At 46.2% G+C, this 21,426-nt stretch overlaps 1 long non-coding RNA gene across 1 annotated transcript; it reads right to left on the reverse strand.

Annotated features, from left to right (window-relative positions):
- Positions 1–1,045: 1,045 nt before the first annotated feature.
- Positions 1,046–7,891, reverse strand: LOC115647658. Its single transcript, XR_003999381.1, has 3 exons — positions 7,881–7,891; positions 6,000–6,004; positions 1,046–1,151 (listed from the first exon to the last, which is right to left on the reverse strand). It is a non-coding gene; the product is annotated as an uncharacterized LOC115647658 (long non-coding RNA).
- Between the last annotated feature and the right edge of the window lie 13,535 nt (positions 7,892–21,426).

The following is a 21,426-nucleotide window of genomic DNA, read 5'->3' on the forward strand; positions in this document are numbered from 1 at the left end:
CAGCCACCGCAAGGACAGAGTTTCGGAATAGTGGGAGGAGATTTGTTTTTACAAGGTGAAGGGGAAAGGGAAGGGTTTAGAGTAATAATTTATTCTGGTGTTTTACAATAAAACGATCCCTCTGGTTAATTAGACGACCCTCCTGGCTTTGCTATGCTCCACCCACGAACACCACTCTTTGGCTGCGCGCTGGGGAGCCCAGGCTAATAAAACCAAGCGGGGCCTCCCCAGGCTATTGGATGGACTCGCGGTCCTAGCCCACTGCGCCCCTCCCCTTCATCCAGTAGAGTCACAGCGAGCCGGGACTCGGGAGCAGAGGGGCGCTGGGTGCGCGTGGGCTGGGGAAAGCAGTGCACGAGCTACTGGCTCCCCGCGCTCCCGCTCCAGCCGCCGCTAAAGTTCAATCAAACTCTGCCGCGCCCCCTGCGGAGCCGCCCCCTTCCCCCGGCCGGGTGGCTCTCCGCCGTGCGGCGGGAAGGGGCTCACTCTGCAGGCGCGCCGCTCCTGTCGCCTGTTCCCCGGCGGGGTCCGCCCGCCACCCCCAGCCTCCTCTCAGCCCTCGCCCAGGTCCGGCCCGGCTGGCTGCTGCGGGACATGAGCCTCTCCTCGGCGCCGGCTCCTTTCGCCCTCACTTTCCTGCTGTTCCTGGCCGCGGGGCACTCGGTCCCCAGGAGACAGGTGAGTCCGTCCGCGCTGCGGGCAAGGCGCCCACCGGCTGGGGCGGGGTGCGCGGGGATAGCGCGGGGGCTCTCGGCGCTCACGCGCCCGCCCCCCGCCCCGGTATTCGGGGACCCAGCTCCTGAGGGAGTCGCTTACTTACCGTTTCTTCCCAGTTCCTCTTGTGGTCCCGGCTTCAGAGCGGCGACTTGCTGGGGGGCATGTGGTGTGTCAATGGGAGCGAGCTGGTGGGGGGCTCTGCCTTCAGTCCGATCTCTTTGCTAAACTGCCTGAGAGTATACACGGAGTCAAGGGTCCTGCCCTGCATATGGTACCTGATCCCAGCCCAGGGCTGGCCCCAGACCAAATGGTGCCCCCCACTATTTGTTACACTTTTAAATACCGTATTTGTATTGTATTTGTAGCCCATTTCATGGCTTTGATGCATGATTTTCATGCATGTTTTATCTCTGTCATATAAGATGATACATTTCCTTTTTGTCGCTAACAACAAAAACAGCACCCTGAACCCAGTGCCCCCCCCCCCCACAGCACCCTAGATGGTCGCCTGCCCCTAAATCCAACCCTGTCCCAGCTGCTTGGTGCCCCGTGGCTCAGGAGAAGCCACAGCCAAGCTACTTCATTTCTTTCAGCTGTTGGATAGTAAGGAAACCTGACCCCTCTGCTTCTTAGCTCAGTTCTGTCTTATTCACCACTCCCTTGGTTTGTCCAGAGCTGCCTTTTCATCAAGTTTTGTACATTCTTCCTTGTGATTGTGTGCATTGGGATGTGCATGTGCTCTGCGTCCACAGACCTAAGCGTGGCGACTAAGGAATGACCTGGAGGAGGATGAGAAGGAATATTCTACTCTGTTATCCAATGGAGGAAAACTTTTAGCGGTCTCATGGAGCTTGTCTAGCAAATTGGAGTTGAAACAATTAAATTAATTGTAATTTGCACCTCTAGTTATTTTGGTGCTAGTCTCTGTATGGACACTCTTATTTCAGATTAAGAATGCCAGCCTTATTTCAGTGTAACTTAAGTAGGTAACAACATTGATTTAAGTTATATTTAGGATTGGAAAGATACGATTATCATCTATGGTGTTCTAGCCATGTTGGTCCCAGGATATTAGGACTAGTCTACACTAGCACAGCAGCGCTTTAACTTGATTTGTGTAGTTGTGACAGAGTGCTGGAAGAGAGCTCTCCTAGCGCTCTTAAAAAAATCACCTCCATGAGGAGCATAGCTCCCAGCGCTGGTGCACTGTCTACACTGGTGCTTTACCGTGCTGAATCTTGCTGTGCTCAGGGTTGTTTTTTTTTTTTCACCTCCTCTGAGAAAGTTGTGGCGCTGTAAAGTGCCAATGTAGACAAGCCCTTAGAGAGACAAAGGTGGATGAGATAATATCTTTACTGGACCAACTTCTGTTCATGAGAGAGACAAGCTTTCTAAATGCCCCGATAGCAACTACGTAGGGTGAAACCAGACAATCGCTATGGTCTTGAATGAACTCACACAGGAAATTAAGACAAAAACACCTTATCACCTGTGGCTGAACACTCTTCACGAAGTGATCACTGTACATCTGGCCTATCCGTCCTCATCCTCAAAGAACATCTGCACAGCACTTTCAAAAGACAAACCTGAGAGTTTAAATTCTTACTTTGCTAGACTGAATAGAGAGACTAGATTTATGGCTTATTACAACAATCTGTAACCCTCTAGAAATGCCTCCCAGTTGCTCCCCCCCACTTCTTTTCCTCCCTGGGACTGGAGGGGTGTTAACAGACCATTTCACTTTGAATGGTGCCTTGTAATATATGTTAGCCTAACTCAGAGCTTAAGTCATTATGTCTATGCTATAGACCTTGCAACAGCTCAGCCGTGCCATTGTAAGGTCTCCTATGTAGCTGCTCTTTGCTGGCAGGAGAGAGCTCTGCTGCCAGCATAATTAAACCACCCTCAACGAGCGGCGTTAGCCATGTCAGCAGGACAGCCTCTCCTACCAACATAGTGTTGTCCACACACACTAGCACTTTTGTTGGTGAAATTTATGTTGGTCAGGGGATTTTTTTTCACACTCCTGACAGACAAAAGTTTTGATGTAAAGTACTTGTGTAGACAAAGATTTAGGCTTGTCTACACTGAAGGGTTTGGAAAATGCAAGTAGGAAACTTTCCCTAATGGTGGCACTGGACCTGTGATACTTTTTTTTTCTTTTTAAAAAAGTGTAGCCATTATGTTAGAGACCTGACAATTTGACCTGATGCAATGCTGTCTTCCTGAGTTTTCAGTCAAATTACTCTAGCTTCTCTTCTGGCATCAGAAAAGTGGAGTGAGTGAAGTTCTGTCTAGTTTTGCTGCTGATGTTTAGAATGCTATGTGCAGCTGTGAAAATGACAATCATGTTAATCTTTCTGTTCCGTGGAACAGCTCTGAACAGTAGTTGGGGCAGGCTCTGGAGCTAGGCACTGTGGTAGACACGATGTAGACAGGAGCTGCAATATGCAGAACCCTGAAAGTATGGATGAGGAATTAATAGGATGCATAATAAAATGAGGCAAGTGGTGGGACAAGAGAGCAGGAAATAGGGGGTGATGTTATTGAAGTGGTGGACAGAGTAGATTACTGCAGCATGTTGAAGGGATGACAGAGTGGGGAGGAGAGGCCAGGGAGAAGAGGCTACAGTAATTCAGGTGACAGAATGAGGGCATGTTAGCAGTAGGAACATAAGGGATACAGTTAGTAAGAGGTTGGATGGGCGGAAGAGGACATGAAGAAGATGAGACTGTGAGCATTCATGATAAGGAAGAAAGTGGAGAAGAATAGAAGTAAGGAAGATGCTTTGGGATGGAAGATGTATGCATTTACCGCAGCTACTCAAACTAAATGTGAGGCTTTTCTTCAAAGCAGGAACTGAAAGCTCAGTGCAAAATAATTCTCTTGCCACCCCAGCAATTGGATTATCTTGTCCATTATTTAAGATCCCCCTAATGAAACACTGTATATAAACACAGAGTGTATTATGACTTTCCTCTGTAATCTGTAGTAGCAACTGAACTTTAGTTTTCCTCTCTAATCCTCCTAATTTTGGTACAGTACTTGGCTGCTGCCAGCATGTGTAGTACAGGATGAGGGAATTTAGTGCATAACTGCAATACTCTGAGAAATGGGAGAACTTGTAGTGCCGCAGGGCAAGACCGAGCTTGTGAGCAAGACAGAGATGTGTGACTCCTGCAGAAAGAGTCGGAACAAACTCTCATTTGTCTGGAAAGAAACGGGGTCAGTGTGGGAAATGAGGTATCACTGGTTTCCTCTTGGTTGCCCTTCAGTTTTTATCATAGTAATATTGTCTATCAAAACATGAATGTTAAAAACTTAAGCCCTATTGGGTTCCATCTGGTCTGTCCCTAGGGCAATGCAGGATATTTCCTGTTGTACACTTCCTCATGCTGTGTCCAGTTCTAAATGTCCACAACCGTGTGGCTTTCACTGTTTTCCTTGGCAGACTGTTCCACTTCCTAATATTTTCGTGCCATGAGTCTTTCCTGATTGATGTTCAGTGGAAGTGTTCCCTTTAACTCCATCCCATTACTCAATTATTTAATTTTGGTAGTCCCTAGGGACTGACTGAAAAGGGGTGCCCATAGAGAGCTAGGCATTGTACAGACAGAGTAGTAGGCAGTGCCAGTCCCAAAGAGCTTACAACCTAAATAGACAAGACAGACACAGGGTAAGGAGACTGCTACCATCACATTGCTCAATCATCATGGCAGTGCCATTGTTTATTTTTTAAACTCTTCTTGGTTGGGGTTTTGTTAAGAGGGGATCAGATAAATGGCAAGGTGAGAGGAAGGAACAAGGGGGATAGCATAGTGAAGAACAGAGAGGAAGCCTGTCCACTACCCTAAACACTTTCTCACCATCTTATTCTTGAGACCTGTTTGCTTTTTTTCTGTGGCATTGAATGTAGTGAAACAGAAAGGAGCTGGTACTGAGCTTCTGCTGCGAGTGGCCACTTTGCTATCACGTACAAGCCTGCACCCTCTAAAGGTCATTGTGGTCTGAGCAGCTTTGTTTTGTTACAGATTCATAAAGTCACAAATAGTTTGTGTCCTGAGCCCTTCAAAGACCTGCTTCTCCCCCCAGATAAAACCAGATGAAGCCAATAGTCCTTTAGAGGGCTGGTGGCAGAGCATCTTCAGGGAAGTGTCTTTGACTCTGGCACACACTTGTAGATTCAGTAGAGCCCAGATTGGGGGGAGGGGACAGGGCAGGAGGGTTATACTGCAAAGCCAGGCTTTTTTAGGGAGGGTCTCGGACCTGGACACTAGTTCCCATTTGTATGTATTCGACAGATGCTCTCGGTTCTGGGCAGGGCTAGATCAAAGAAATGAAGTGAGAATATTAAGTAAATGTCTTGGGGAAGCAGAAGGGGAAACTGTGGCACTAACAGTAATCCTTTTCATTGTCCTTTTCGGTCAGTGATTCTGCACTTCAACCCATCCTGGCATCTGTGTTTGTAACATTTAAATGTGTTGTTTGTAAACTCCTGGAGAGATGCAAGTAAACACACAGTGTAGTTCAAGTGAAAGGTTACAGATCTTCTCTGCTCTTACTCCTGAGGCTCCTTATGCTGAAACAGGAAGGCATGCTGTGTTAGTAGTATCAAGCTCCACCTTGCCTTAGTAAGTCAAAACAGTGCACATGGTACCTGTTGTTCTGCAGCTCCTGGAATTTCTAAGCCTGATGTCTGGCTTGGAGGACAGAGCAGCAGCTGTTCAGCATCAGTATGGTTCCATGAAGTGACTGATAGCGGGTGCAGAAATAGTTAGTGCTTGCCACTCATCCCCCTAAAGACCACCTTTGAAACTAGGATCCAACAGCTTGCTAACCCAGTGAGCACCATCCATCTCAGCTTTAACTGCATCGTAGGTTTCTAGTAGCAGGTAGGTTTTATGAGCATCCCTTCTCTAAATCTTGACATCCCGCTGGCAGAGATGCAGCTTTTAATGAAGCTATTTAAAAGTTACATTGGGATTTGATTTGGGCAACACTTGATGCAAAAATCCCAGTTGTGCACTTGCGTTAGTTCTGTGTTCTGTCACATTCACATTTACCTTCCCTCCCTGAGAACTGGATAAGGGGTCTTCCCTTCTCTCTGGGGATAAGTAAACGTCTCTCATTGCAAGACACACTCCTTCCCGCTGCTGGTTCCTGGATGGATGACCTAGTCAAAAACCAGTAACAGGGAGCTGGAGTACATGGGCTGGAGATGAGGAGAGGGTTTCCAGGAGCAGGGACAAAGTGCAAGACTTGCTCCTGACGAGAGCCTTGACCAATCCTGTCTCCACCTTGGCCAGAAACACTTCAGTATCTACGCTAGCATTTTTCTTCAGCTCTCCCACTGCAGCCTCACTAGTGCTAGCAATAGTGAGAGTGCTAGTGTACACTGGTAACCAGTGCCTTAATTAGTGGGGACTGGTCTACAACAGTGCTTCCCTAGTTGCTACCACCAGTAGAGCTACATGCTGGCAGTGCAACAGTGGGGAAGTTTTGAAGAAAAAGGCTAGTGTGGACCAGGCAGGGTGGATAAAAATTAATGATTTTTTTAAAAGTATCTTTTTTAATTTTAAATTTCATTTTTTTTAAATACAAGTTTATTTTTTTTAAATCAACCTTCTGTAAAGGCCTACATTTACCCTAATCTATTAAAATCATTTAACTTAAATACAAAAATAATATTAACCAGTACGAGTTTGCTGCCAAGTAATAGAGTCAGACCACTGAACTGATGGAAGTCACTGACTAAGTAACTGGAACCAGTGTTTGTTGAAGTGCTAAACCATCGGTAGTGAATTACACGGGTACAGGTTATACTTTGTTCATTTAAGTTTATTCAGCTAGTTCTGTTCAATGGCTAGATCATTCACAATAAGAAACCAATTAAGAGTTGGAAAAGCAGGAAAACTTATCCTCTTCCAATCTATAAATAAAAACTAGGCCTGAGAGGATGAGGTATGCTAGTTCTAAATCTTGAAGGGCACGGTGACCAGGAACAATCGGTTCAATTCACTAATGACAGATAATACTGCTTTTGTTTAATAAATCAATTTGTTTTAAATGCAAAATATGTTTTGATAAACATACTTTTTTCTTGTGTCCACATTTAAGGTAGTTTTAATTAATTTAAACAATTTTTTTTGTGAATATGTAATTGAATTTGAATATACAAATACAGCTTGATGGTTAAATTGTGATTTTTGTCTCATCTAGTAAATAAGAAATGCATCATTTACCATTTTCCAACACAATAAAAAAAAGTAAAAATTAAGAATCTAAATAAATGTAAGCAAGGCTATATAATTGCCCAAATAATTGAATATGATTATAGTGTTTCCTCCTGGCTAGCAAAAAGAAGCTAAAGTTTAGTGTAAAGGCTATTTTAGTTATAAACCAATAGATTTTAATGGTTACCAACCAGAGAGAATCCGTCTTTCTTTAGGAAAATACCTGCAAGTACAGATACAAAATGCTATTAAAATCAATTATCTAATTAGTGTTTCAAGGTCTCTGATACTCTTTACTTTCATGTCCTGTTTCTTACCTATCTATATCTAAAGAGCCAGTTCCTGGTTGATGTTCCTCCTTGGAACCGGGCACTTTCTTGAGAGTTAAACGTTCTTTCACATTAAAAATATTTTATATAACATTTTTAGTCAGTATTAATCTGATGGCACTGCTACTTACAAATGACAAATCCACAAGTGAGTTAATGCATGGCATCCTGAAAGAGGGTTAACTGAAATCTTTATGCTGAACCTTAATGTAGTCTGTATCTCACATTTTACAGAAACTATATTTTAGTGATGTTTTGGAGACTTTACAAAAAAATTACCAACGGTATCTTTGTGCCATGAAGCCAGGTGCTTAAGAACCACAAATTCAATTTGTGTAGGCCTCAAAGAGAAATTATAATTTACGTTTTAGAAATTTCTGAAATTGCCTGAAATAGTTTTTCTATTGTGACTTTTTAAAAAGAAACTCCTGATATCTTGGGGCCCTACAAGGATTAGAAGCAAGTGCAGTGTTTCCTGTGGGAGATCTCGGAACTGCTCCTTTCTGTTGCTATCTAGCTCCCATTTCTGGTCATAATGAGTAGCAAGTTATTGTACTTTAAATCTGTCACAGGCTCAGACCTGTATTTCCCATCCTGCTACTTGGATCTGTATGAGTGAAAGAAGTAGCAAGTGCTTTGTATGTAAATTGACAGGTTCTTAAAGCTGTTCAGAGTTGGACATGTTAGAAGTAGTCCTGTTTGAGATGAACTAGTGGGCAAAGTACAGGTTATAAATGTATGTTCTGCAAGGCTCTGCAATGGATTACATGGATATTGCCCTCATATATAGGAGGTATGTATTTGAGGGAAGGGATTCTTTCTGAATTGCTATGGGGAAATGGAGTTTTGATTGATGAAACCTCTTGCTCTGGGAAGAGACTGTAGTTTCAGCTGCCATACAGTTGGCTAAGCAAACTGAGTCTGAGTTACAGGACTTGTGTAGGGGTTGGTTACTGATGACTGATTAAGTTTTAAATAGTACTGTATCACATCCTGTTCCTGTGAACCAGACTAGCTAAATGAAGCTTTAATTTGCTGTGTTGATGTTATGTCCTCCAAGTAGCTGGCTATTCAGTAGGAGCTGTTATCTCTGACATCACGGCATCTTTATTTGTTTATTGCTCAGGGCAGTCCTTGGAAAAGGGAATGTTTCCTTCTGCAATGTCCTAGGTTGCCAACTCAATGAATTAAAGTATTCCATCTCTTTGTGTTCAGTGTTTATAAACACATAATGGTTTAATAGAGACAGGGGTATGGAAACTTTATTAATAGGGTTGTCTCCATGCATGTTATCTTGAGGCAAAGTATTAGTTCCATTAGTCTTAGGCTTAATGCAAGTAACGTTACACAGTGGCAAATGCCTTGTTGCTAGGAAAAAAAAGGTGGGTGAGGTAATATCTTTTATTGGACCAAAATCTGGTGGACTAAAATCTGTTGAGAGAGATGCGCTTTGAAGCTACACAGAGCTCTTCTTCATGCCTGGGAAAGGTACTAAGGGTATGTCTATGCAGCAAAGAAAAATCCATGGCTGGCCAATGCCAGCCTACTCGGGCTTGTGGGGCTAGTCTTCAGGGCTATTTCATTGCTGTGTAGACTTCTGGGCTCCAAACGCTTGGACCCTGTGAGGTGGGAAGGTCCCAGAGATTGGGCTACAGCCCAAGACCAGAAATCTACATAGTAATGAAACAGCCCTGCGATCCCAAGTTGGCTGGCATGGGCCAGCTGCAGGTTTTTCTTTGCTATGTAGACACACCCTAAGAGTGTCACAGCTACATACAAGATTGAACAAATGGAATGTATGCTAACTACCTATACTAAACTAAGGGACCATTCAAGGTAAAGTGGCCTGTTAACACTCCAGTAGTTTACGGCAAAAAGGGGTTAGTGGGTTATAGATTGTTGTAATAGGGACACTGGATTTTAAGACGGTGACTTTTAGCATCTAATGAAGTTATGAATTTATGTTCCCAGGCTTGTCCTTTGAAAGTGTTGTGCAGGTTTCCTTTGAGGATATGGACTTCTAGGTCAGATATAGAGTGATCACTTTATCAAAAGTGTTCACTCACAGGTGACACGGTGTTTTGGTTTCTTTAATCATTTTCCTGTCTGAGTTCATTATTGCTAGGAAAACTAACCTAGTCAACAGCTAACAAAAACTGCATCTCGGAGACATCCAGCGTTACCTGTTAGTGAGTGTCGCTGAATTACAGAATCAGATAGAACAGAGTTAAATTCAGCAGCTTTCTCCTAACTCTGCTGCCCGAGGAATGGCCTAACCTCAAGACTTGCATGCCAGATTTTCTCTGCATATACCACTTGTAATGTCTTCAGTGACCATACAAGAACACACAAACTTTGCCCAGTCCAATATTGAAGGTGCTTCTTGCCACAAGCCAGAGGTCAATTTATTTTGCATGCAATGGAGTAGATTGCAGCTACCCTCATTTTAAATACAAATTTGCAGCCTGAGATGGCTATTTATTGCCATTTGAGTACAGTCTTACTGCAATTAACCATTAATTGATTGATTGCTTCTTACTGATTGCCTGTTCACTGTTCTTTGCTACGAATTGACTCCTATCTCCTTGTATTGATTACGTTTCATTGCTACTGTTTATCCCTCGCTCATACGTAATCTGCCTCATAGTTTTCCCACTTGTGTCTAGACCTCTCTGTTCTTTGCTGCCTCTCTACTGCCACACTCACTTCCACACACATCCCAAACTGATTTAGGCATTGTAATATTGAGCTCTGTTAATGCAATTATATTGCTCTGCTACATAAGACATACAGAATGTGGCTTACAGCTGAGGATAGCGAAGTGCAGCTCAGCCAAGAGGAAGCTCATTTGCTGGAGCTGCTGCTGGCTGAGCCTCTGGTGTGGTAGTTGTGCCGGATGTGTCCCAGAAGGAGTTGGTCTACCTCATGAAGGACTCCACTGCAGAGTGAGCTTTGGTGCTTGATGCCTGGGTGTGAGCTGCCACACTGCACAGCCATACCAGAGTTCCTATCTTGTTGGTGCTGCACTTGCCTGTATATGTCACTGGGACTTCTAGGGCATACCTTGTAGTTCTTAGTGCTGCTGTAAGCTGGGCTCTGATTCTTTCCCACAGAACTGTGGGAGAACTTGTCTGTCTTCTGGGCATATGTTGGCTGGAGGGAGGAAATGTGGGAAGGGAATGGAGGACTGTCAGCGCCGAGTGGTTTAGCCTGTGTCCACACTGCAAAGTGGGTGAGTGTCATTCAGGCTGATATGTGGAACCTGGTCTCTAACCTGTTTCCCTAGCTGTGCTGGCTAGTCTGGGTTAAGAGGTATTTTTTTTGGATATGGGGGAAGGAAGGGGCAACACTTGAGTATGAGCCCAGGCTAACTCTGCACTGTAGACATACCCTAAAGGGTGATAGTTGTCTGGAGTATCTGGCCTCCTGCTGGCAAAATGCCCTATAAAATGAAATGCAATTGTCTGTTACATTATCTTTATGCTGACAACTGAAACATGCCAGAGTCAGGCACTGTGTGGTTTTGATTGCCTCATGCTGTTACGCCCAGGTAGCACAGCATCAGGTATTCTGCTCATTCCTTGTGTTATGTTCCAGTCTGGAAACTGAAGCTGCTTCTCTTACTATACCACATATTGCTTTATTTAATTTCAATCCAATTAGTTTAAATTAATCAAATTTTAAATGTATCCTGAGAATTGTCCTGTTTGATGTCCTGAAAAACAAGATTTTAATTTATGCACACAACCCCCAAACCCTAATTTGGCTCATCACACCCTCACAGTGAATGCTACAGTGTTCTGAGTGTAAATAACCTTGGACTCTGCAATGACCCTCTGACCAGGATCTAGGGGTGAGGGCACACTGAGGTAACTCAATTAGGGCAAACTGCAAAGAATGGGGCAGACAATCCCCAAAGCTAGTCATTAGTCCAATACTTAGACCCACCCAGTTAGCCACAAAACAGCTTCTGTAATACCTTACTGGTTATACAGAAGCCAAAACACAGTTCCCTTAAAAGCAGTCTTTGGGCTCCCTCGCAGACAGCCAAGTCAAAGATGAAAGTTCTACCAATCCCAAAGGATCGGACACATTACCTCCCAATTTATTGAATATTCCAGATTTTACCAAATATCTCCTTACAGCCAATTCTTATTAACTACATTAAATTTTATTTAAAAAGAAGAGAGAGTATTGGTTAAAAGACCAGTATACATACAGACATGAGTCCAGTTCTGAGATCAGTTTCATAGTAGAGATAGTGAGCTTTGTGGTTACAAAGAGTTCTTTCAGAATTAGTCCATAGGTTATAGTCCAATGTTCATATCCAGGGTGATCCAGACGGGACTGGAGCTCTCAGTCTTATGACTCAATCTTCCCCTGTATCAAACAGATCTGAGGTACAATGGATCAGGACCCAAGCGACTTTTATACAGTTCCAGGCCTTCTCCTGACAGCACAAAGTCCTTAGGCGAACAATAGACAATCATCTAGACTTCGAAGTAGACCTATTTCCTAAGCATCATCGGTAATTAGCTACATGGATTAACATGAGGCAATTGCCTGTTTTCCACCATTTGCAGGTGATCTGCTGTATACTTCAAAGAGAAATCAATACAGTGATATCACTATATTTACAGTTAATTTAAATGTTAAGATCTCCTTTTAATCTCAGAATTAACAGAATACAGCATAAACAGGACTGTTTGATTACACTGTCAATCTCTAACTATATATAGAGATTATATATATGTGTATATATATTGTACACAGTTTGTGTGTGTTTATTATATATATATATATATATATATATATATATATATATATATATATATATATATATATATATATATATATATATATATAATATATATATATATATATATATATATATATATATATATATATATATATATATATATATATATATATATAAAATAAACACACACAAACTGTCTCTAAAGGCTGAATTTAGGTCAATTATCCTGCAGGATGCTTAACCCTTTCTGGCCATGTGTCACAGACACTGTTTGGGACAATTACAAAGTATTGTAGCATATACTTATAAAGAAGGAGAGAGAAGTATGTAACCATAGACATTAAAGTACCTCCTGACCTTTTAGTCACTATGACTGGATGGACTAGGCCCAGAGGCCCCTTGCTGGAGGCCTCCGGATCAGTGGAGCTAAGTCCTCCAAGCAGTCTAGAGAGGGTTGCAAGCTAGCAGGAAACAGCCAATCAGAGGGTTGCAGGCTAGTATAAAAGAAGCTGCAGTGCAGACCAGAGTCAGTTCTTTGCTGGAGTCAGAGGAGTAGCAGGTGCTCCTGGCTGCCAAAGGAAAGTGCAGCGCCATGGACAGCTCAGCACTGGCAGGACGGGGGTGGGGGGCGGAGTGAGAGAGCGCTCCTGGCTGACTGCTGGGCCTGACTGTAGAAGAGCACTGAGGGAAGGGTGGCAGGCCCAGCTTCTGCCCTCTGAGAGGAGGGGAAAGAATGTAATAGAGCATCCTAAGAGGCAGCTGCTAAAGCTCTTCCCAGACCCCCTGAGTAGAAAGATAGGTGCAGACCTGTAACTCTTACAGATGGTTCAGTGAGAGAGGTGGGATAACCAAAGAAGCAGCTGCCTAGGGTTCCATCTAAGCGGCTCCTCAGTAACACTGGGGCCATCAAGGCTGTTTGCTTGTAAGACCATTTGATTCTCTCTCCTGTTTCCAGCAGCTTCTATCCAACTGGTTTCACCCCTACCCCATCACTGCCCTCAACAGAGCAGATAGGGATTCCCTTTTGAGAGGAGGAGATGGTACAGAGAGTGTGGAAGGAAGCAGAGCATGACTGGAGGATTTGTGTGCATGCCAAGTCTCCATCTAATGCCCTAGTTCACTTAAGGCTAGGTCGCATGAGAACATCACTGGAACAGCAATCCTATAATGGCAAGAAACTTCAAAGGAGAGGCTCAAGATCCATCCTTGCTCTGCCTGAGCTTCCTGGTACAATGAGATCTGGAGAGTCACACACTGTTCCATGACTCTTGCCTAACCGGGCCAAAATTAACCATGTTTCAGCAATAGCTGTTTCCTCATGTTAGAGGGCATGTATTAGACACTTAAAACATACGCACACACTCAAGGTGACGTTATCACTTCTCCTTCCCTGGTTGGAAGAGGGAGTATGGTCGGTTTTTTGTTTTTCTCTCCAGCATTAAAAACAAGGGGAGGGATTGCAGGGAGAGAGAGGACCGAGAGAGTGTGTGCATATGAAAATGTAGAAATCCTGCTGCACTGATGACAGGATAACACCTTTAGGATGGTGGTGGTGGTGTGCACATTACGTGACTGTTCAGTGCCTAGCTACCAAGGTGACAGGTGCCTTAGAAACACCTGGTAGCTAGATCAAGGAAAGCAGAGGGCACTGGGCCCTCCTCTCGCTAAGTCAGGGCAAGAAAGAGCTCCTGGCTTGTTTTCTGACATTGCTCCCAACCGTGAAGTCAAACAATTAGTGAGTCAAAAAACCTCCAAATCCATCCTCGGGAAGCAGTTCTGAATATTTCACTATCCCCTACAGCATTCATTGGCTCTTGTTTAGTGCAAACCCCTAAACAGGGAAACAACTAATTGCTAAGCACTGCTCCAAATGCAGTTTCCCCTTCCCCCCTCCACTACTGCTATACAAGTACACAAATATAAAAAACCCTTTGTAGTTCAGAAGGAAAATCCTCTATTGTTGTCTTCACCTCTCTTTTCCTGTTTTGCCCCTTGGCAGTGGATTTTGTTGCAGAGTTCCACATCTTCTCATGTGGTGGCTCTCTTTGCACTATAGTGTCTAGTTCAATGTTGCTCAAATGTGGCCGTCAGGGCCTTTTTGTGTGGCTACAATAGCTTCCTGAGCGGTGATTGGGGGGGGCAGTGGCCCCTCCCCCTCCCCTTTCCTCATTGTTGCTCCTGGTTGGGACACTGCACCGCCTCTGGAGAGAGGTGCGGCAGAGCACTTCAGGAGCAAGGTGAATTCTTGACCCACATTGGGAGGGAGGGAGTTTGAGTGGCAGGCTCCAGTGGCAGGACTTCAGGAACCTGGCCACGTGGCTATGGGCTCCGATCGCCGGGCAGTGGGTACTGACCCCTGGCTCTGACCGCGGAGCTTCAGTCAGCCCCAGTTCCAGCTGTGCAGTGGCAGGAGCTGGCCCCTGGCTCCAGCCATGCAGCCCCAGCCCCTGGTGCTGATCCCCTGCCCCAGTTGCATGGCAGCAGGCGCCAACCCACAGCTCCAGCTGTGCGGCCCCAGCCTCTGGTGCTGATCCCCTTCCCCAGCTGCATGGCAGCAGGTGCCAACCCACAGCTCTGTTCCTGGGCCCTGGTCATGTGGTGGCAGGAGCTGGCCCTGGCCACATGGTGGTGGGAGCTGGCTCCAGCCACACACTCCTGGGCTCTGGCCATGTGGGAGCAGGCACTAGCCCCGGGCACTGATCCACAGCTCCAGCTGCATGGCAGTGGGCTCCAGTCACTGGCTCCAGCCATGCTGTTCCTGGCCCCAGCTCTGGTCGCGAGCACTGAGCCCCAGCCCTGGCCTCATGGCAGCGGATATCCCCCCCGCCCCAGATCCTGTCCCCTTCCTGGCCTTGCATCCATCCCCACTATTGCCCAGGCCCCCACTGCCTCCCCACTATTGCCTCTGGCTTGTGCTGCCTCCTGCTTCGGCCTTCCCATTCAGGGCTTAATGCGTCCCGATCTTGCTGAGAAAAATATTAACAAACATGCAAGTATCACTTTTCACAGCAGACTTACTAGCTATCTGTGAAAAGCGATACTTGTATGTTTAATATCACTTTTGATAGCCTCCCACATAGCTTCTAAGTACTGTGATATTTACAAATATACAAATACACTCTTCTTCAAGTGCTGTCCCTATGGGTGCTCCAGTCTAGGTGACGGTGTGTCCCAGCGCCTTTGATCAGAGATTTTCGGTAGCAGGGCCTGGTTGGGACGCACACACTCAGTTGGTATCTCCCGTCTCGTTGGAATATTCCTGAGTGCGTGCGCCCCACACCCTCCTCTGTTCCTTCTCAACCGTCCTCGGCTGAAGACGGAACTCGGGACAGTGCTGCCTTCTCTTCCCTGGTCTCTATAGGAAACAGTAACAAAGAACATAGAAATAATTATCAGTTACATCCCAGTTGTTTCCCTTCCTTTAGTGTAGTTACATAGTTAGTTTAAAAAAAAAAAAAAAAGCCCCTCAGGCTTGTCTCCTGTTGAGACACTCTCATCGGCCATCTCTAATTCATAGTGCCGGGAGCTTCAGGATTCAAAAGGTGTATTTCCTGTCAGGTATCCATGCCACAGACATATGGGCACTCCTACTGTGTGAAGTGCCTCGGCGACACCCATGTCCCTGTGAAGTGCCTCCATTGCGCGAGCCTCAAGTCAAGAGCTCGTCGTGACAGGGATCTGCGGCTCAAAATGCTGATGATGGAAAAATCCTTACAGCCACTTTTGGAGACGGGAAAGATTAAACCCTCTCCCACATGCTTCCCAGCCAGATCAGAACCAGTGGGGAGCGTTGCTTCACCCTCCCTGGAGCGGAGGCAAGAAGCAGAACAGTCTCACAGGAGAGACTTTAACAAGGGTAGGGGGTCTCCCATGAGATCCCTACCCTCTGTGCTGACAGCACCAAAGGCAGGTGCCTCAGCTTTTTCTAATGCCTCAGCTGCACCTCTGACAGAGTGCAGAGGCAGGGACCCGACCTCCCATGTCAGGAAAGTCCTTGTGGCTCCGGTCCCCTCGGCACTGCAAACGGCCATGGTGCCGGCAGCGCGCCGCTCTTGGGCACTGCAAACGGCTGCGGTGCCGGCAACGCAATTCTCCCCTGTAGGGAGAAAGGCTCGGTGCCAACGTTCATCTTCCACCCGGGCACCAGCAGCAGACCTCCTGCAGGGCACCTCCAAGCAGTCTGCAGCGCTACTGTCACTTTCACTTTCCCCTGCTAATGAGCTAGAGCAGAGAGCGGGCTCAGCTCAGCCCAGGGAGCAGGAGCAACAGTTTCTCACTCAATGTTATCTTTCAGTGCCACCTGAGCCTCGCTCTCCACTCCTAGATACACAGGGCTCATTTTCTGAACCACCGCTCTCTCCACCTGAACTGGTTTTCAGTGACGGTGAACTTGATTTACAGCAGCAAGCGGAGTTCTCCCCTCCTGCTTCTCCTCCGCAGGCACCTCTGCCACCTCAGGTCACGGCTCAAGGCCACTAGCCTCAGTTTCCCTACTTTGCCCCCTCCCCATGGGCGACACCTGGGTTCTCTTACTCTATGCCTTGGCCTCAGTGGTACCCTTGGCAACATCGTCCTACCAATCATCCTCCTCCTGTGCCTCAGTCTCCTGCTCTGTCCACTTCTAAGGTGCCTGACCCCCTCCTGAGTATGCAAGTTATGCACCATATCCTGACTCACTGACTCCTAACTCTCCATTAGCCCTGGACGGAGCCCTCCTCCCTCCGCCTCCATGGGCCGTGGACAACTGTAAACCATTTCAAGAACTTTTCAGGAGGGTGGCACTCAGTCAAGATATCACCTTTTAAGAGGTTCAAGAGACACAACACAGACTCCTCAGAATCCGTCAACCGTCTGCGCCCTCAAAAATTGTGCTCCCTATAAATGAAGCACTCCTGGAGCCAGATGACACTCTCTGGCAAACCCCAGCTTCTTTAGTACCAACTTGCAGAGAGGCCGAACGTAAATACTATGTCCCTGCTAAGGACACTGACTTCCTATTTTCTCATCCACCACCGAACTCTCTTGTCATGGATGCAGTTGCACAGAGGATGAAACTGTCACAATATTGACCCACCTCGCAAGACAAGGACCTTAGACACCTTGATGTCTTGGGCCGCAAGGTTTATACGTCCTCCACACTAAAATTCAGAATTGCAAACTATTCTGCTCCTCTCGCCAGTTACGACTTTGATAATTACAATAAACTTTTGAATTTGCCTCCTACATTCCAGAAGATAGGAGAGCAGACTTCAAATCAATCCTGACTGAGGGCCAACTGATTTCCAGAATGGCCCCTACAGGCATCTCTAGACACGGTGGACACAGCAGCCCGTACAACGCAACTGCTGTGGTTATGCGCAGATCCTCATGGCTCTCTGCATCTGGCATCCCCAAAAAACTGCAGACCAAAGTGGAGGATCTCCCTTTTGATAAGGACAAGCTTCCTCATCCCTCTTCAGGGATCCTCCTCACGACCACTTACTTCGCACAGAAGTGGTGCATCTTCTACAATTAGGTGCAGTGGAACCTGTCCCGACGCAAAATCAAGGGACAGGTTTCTATTCCCATTACTTTCTAACTCAGAAAAAGACCAGAGGAGAGAGGCCTATAATAGATCTACACCGACTGAACAAATTCGTGAGAATACAAAGATTCAGGATGGTCACACTGGGCACAATAATACCTGCACTGGATCAAGGGGACTGGTTCACAGCCCTTGACCTACAGGATTCTTACTTTCATATATCAATTTTTCCAGCTCACAGACGCTTCCTACAATTCACAATCGGTTACAACCATTTTCAATACCGAGTTCTTCCTTTTGGACCCACCACAGCACTGAGAGATTTTTCCAAGACTCTAGCTGTGGTCGTGCTCACTTCCGCAAACACAGGGTCACGCTGTTCCCCTATCTGGACGATTGCCTCATCAAGGGCAACTCCTATGGCGAGACACTTCAAGCTACCCGTTTTGCCATCTCCCTCTTCCACAGCCTAGGCCTCCAAATAAACATCCAAAAATCCACCCTGACACCTAAACAACAGATAGAGTTCATCGGAGCTCATCTCGACTCAATCCAGAGCAGGGCCTTGCTCTCATATCACAGATTCCTCGCTATCACGCAGCTCAAATGCACGCTCTCTATTCGTCCCAGGACACAGGCAAGACTCTGCCTACAGCTCCTTGGTCACATGGCAGCCACCACCTTTGTGGTTCACCATGCCAGACTACACATGAGATGTCTCCAGGGCTGGCTCAATTCCAATTTCAAACCCAACAGACACACCTTAGGGATGCTGCTAACTCCTCCTTCCAATGTTATAGCTTCCCAACATTGGTAAACAAGTCCAAAAAACCTCTGCACAGGGGTTTCCTTCCAGCAATGTTCCTCAACGCTCATGCTCACCATGGACGCTTCCCTAATCTGTTGGGGAGTGCACCAACGCTGGCACGGGGCACAAGGCTGGTGGTCCGCATCTGAGACGCACCTACACATAAATCTCTTAGAGCTCAGAGCAGTGAGGCGAGCATGCCTTCACTTTCTTCCCCTCATAAAGAACAAATCTCTTTGGGCTTTAAAAGACAACATAGCATGCATGTACTACATAAACAGACAAGGGGGAGCCTGATCCCATTCCCTTTGCATGGAAGCCATTCAACTATGGAATTGGTGCATACGACATCGAATACAAATCATCGCTTCCTATCTACCAGGCTGCCACAACACTACTGCCGACGCACTCAGTAGGCACTTCTTGACAGAATGCGAATGGGAACTGCACCCCACAGTACTCCAACAGCTCTTCTCCCTCTGGGGCACCCCGTCAATAGATTTCTTTGTCACGACCCAGAATCGAAAATGTTCCATTTTGCTCCAAAGTGGGACTCGGGACTGCATTCCTAGGAGATGCATTCCTCATCCCATGGAACAACTCCCTCCTGTACGCCTTCCACCAATCCCTCTGTTACACAGGGTTCTTTGGAAGATTGTGGACAACAAGGCCCAGGTCATCCTTGGCCAAGACAGATGTAGTATCCCTACCTACTCTGCATGTCCTCCCATCACCCACGGGCTCTCCCCAACATCTCATACCAACTTTCCCAGGACAATAGACTGGTTCTTCACCCCCAGCTCCAAAAGCTCTGCCTCACAGCCTGGTTCCTTCATGGTTCCAAACTCATGAACTAGCCTGTTCCGAGCAAGTCCAATATGTCCTCCTGCACAGTAGGAAAGACTCCACTCATAAAACCTACCTGCAGAAGTGGAAGCGTTTCACCCTCTGATGCTAATGTATTCACTTAGCACCCAATAACATGACCCTTCCTAACATTCTAGACTACCTCCTGAAATTAAAACAGGATGGACTTTTGCTCAGCTCCATCAAAGTGCACCTGGCGGTGCTTACCACCTTCCATGACCTATTAGACGGTTATTCATTCTTTACCCACCCCGCCATAAAACGCTTTCTCAGGCCTGCAAAATCTCTACCCTGAAATTTACTCAACAGCGGCTGCATGGAATCTTAACCTCGTTCTTCATGCTCTCATGAAACCGCCATTTGAGGCCTTGGCTACCTCCTCTCATCTCCATATGTCCATGAAGGTGGCTTTCTTAGTTGCCATAACATCAGCAGGGAGAGTTGGTGAAATGAGCACCTTGATGGCCCACCCTCCCAATGCAATCTTCTCCAAAGACAAAGTCACTTTGAGACCACATCCTAAATTTCTTCCTAAGGTGGTATCGACCTTCCACCTCAACCAACCTATATACTTACCTACTTTCTATCCCAGACCTCACAAGACTCCACAAGAGGGAACCCTGCATAGTCTCGACGTCAGGCGAGCAATCACCTTTTATTTAAACAGGACTAAACCATTTCATAGTCCCCACGACTCTTTGTTTCCATTACCGAAAGATCGAAAGGTACGGCTATCTCTAAACAACATCTATCCAAGTGGATCTCTAACTGCATCAGATCCTGTTACCATGCTCAAAAGCTTCAACCTCCCGAAGGCATTAGAACTCATTCCACTCAAGCCATGTTGACATCCGTTGCCTTCCTACACAATGTTCTCATTCCTGACATCTGCAAAGCGGCTATGGGGTTATCTGAACACAAGTTTGCAAGACGCTATGCTCTCATGCAAGACACCATGGCAGACACCATAGTTGACAATACAGTACTATCTACAGTACTCCCTGCTGCATCTCCAAAGTCCCACCAACCATAGTGACTATTGCTACACATTCACCTAGAGTGGAGCACCCACAGGGACAGCACTCGAAGAAGAAGAGAAAGTTACTCACCTTGCAGTAACTGAGGTTCTTCGAGATGTGTGTCCTGTGGGTGCTCCACTCCCTGCCCTGTTCCCCTCTACTTTGGAGTACTCGTATGATTCTCCACAGTAGAGAAGGAACTGAGGAGGGTGTGGGGCGCATGCACTCAGGAAGGTTCCAACAAGATGGGAGATACCAACTGGGTGCGTGAGTTCCAACCAGGCACTGCTACTGAAAATCTCTGATCAACGGCGCCGGGACACACCATCACCTAGAGTGGAGCACCCACAGGGACACACATCTCGAAGAACCTCAGTTACTGCAAGGTGAGTAACTTTCTCTTCACAGCAAGCCCCAGGACCCACTAAGCCTTGGATGAGGGTGTGGAAGGGGGACGCAGCATTATTTTTGTTATTGAGTCTGCCAAAAAACCCTACAAATATACATTACAATTATTTGGATGTGAATCTGTGCATATTTAATTGTTTTCCTATAGGTAATTAAGTATTTTAGGGAGAAAGTGTCAGTGCGGCCTGTCAATAACCTAGTCCCAGATTTGGACCCTAGCGTCCAAAATATGGGGGTTAGCATGAAAACCTCCAAGCTTAGTTACCAGCTTGGACCTGGTACTGCTGCCACCACCCAAAAAATTAGAGTGTTTTGGGGCACTCTGGTCCCCCCAAAAAACCTTCCCTGGGGACCCCAAGACCCAAATCCCTTGAGTCTCACAACAAAGGGAAATAAACCTTTTCCCTTCCCCCCTCCAGGTGTTCCTGGAGAGATACACAGAAGCAAACTCCGTGAATCTAAACAGAGGGACTCCACCCTCCCCGTTCCCAGCCTGGAGAACAGAATTACCAAGAGCTAATCTCTCTTCCCCCCTCACCCAGAGGGAATGCAAAGTCAGGCTAGTAAATCTAACACACACAGATTTCCCCCTGACTTCTTCCTCCCACCAATTCCCTGGTGAGCACAGACTCAATTCCCTAGAGTTCCCCACTAAAGAAAAACTCCAACAGGTCTTAAAAAGAAAGCTTTATATAAAAAGAAAGAAAAATACATAAAAATGGTCTCTCTCTATCAAGGTGACAAATACCGGGTCAATTGCTT

The sequence above is a fragment of the Gopherus evgoodei genome, chromosome 3 (genome assembly GCF_007399415.2).
Source record: "Gopherus evgoodei ecotype Sinaloan lineage chromosome 3, rGopEvg1_v1.p, whole genome shotgun sequence".
Taxonomy (NCBI): Eukaryota; Metazoa; Chordata; order Testudines; family Testudinidae; genus Gopherus; species Gopherus evgoodei.